This window comes from Sinocyclocheilus rhinocerous, unplaced genomic scaffold (genome assembly GCF_001515625.1).
Source record: "Sinocyclocheilus rhinocerous isolate Xijiao unplaced genomic scaffold, SAMN03320098_v1.1 scaffold3144, whole genome shotgun sequence".
Classification (NCBI taxonomy): Eukaryota; Metazoa; Chordata; class Actinopteri; order Cypriniformes; family Cyprinidae; genus Sinocyclocheilus; species Sinocyclocheilus rhinocerous.
Genome location: NW_015624539.1, coordinates 23,339 through 23,942, shown reverse-complemented (window position 1 = coordinate 23,942; position 604 = coordinate 23,339).

Genomic DNA, 604 nt, shown 5'->3' with positions numbered 1-604 from the left:
TCATAATATGAATAATAAAGATTCTACTGATTGTCATATCAGGCTGTCAGGCACGTGCACACATAGACATCAAGCACCTGCCCTTTTTCTTCCTCGAGAGAAAGTGCCCTTTTTTCTGGGGAGCTTTTTTTTTTTTTAAATAAATGAATATGCATTATGTGTGCATGTGTGTGTTTCTGTTTGCACACAGCTTTCCCTGTCAAACAAATAAAAAATCAAAATATCAGGTCGGGAAATGTTGAGACTGTTGCGTTCTGATGCCTTTCTCCCCCTCCGCATCTCCGCGCAGGCGCACAGCCAGGGCCGTCGCTAGTGGGGTGAAAGGTGGTGACGATTATAGGGGCCCACGGCGATCTCAACCGACTGGCTGAGGCCAGCCTAATGGCCGGGACACACCAAGCTGACGGTCAGTCGTTGGCCAACGTCGGGCCGACCGCGAGCGACGGTCGGGCTAGTATGTTTGGTGTGTTCCTCTCGTCGGGCTCACGTCGGCAGCAGTTTGAATGTTTTCATAACAACATGAGCCGCTTAAAATGATTAAAGTTTACTGATATTCAAAATGGTAAGCAAGCGCTGCTTTGTTTACGTTTCGTATATCTGCGTT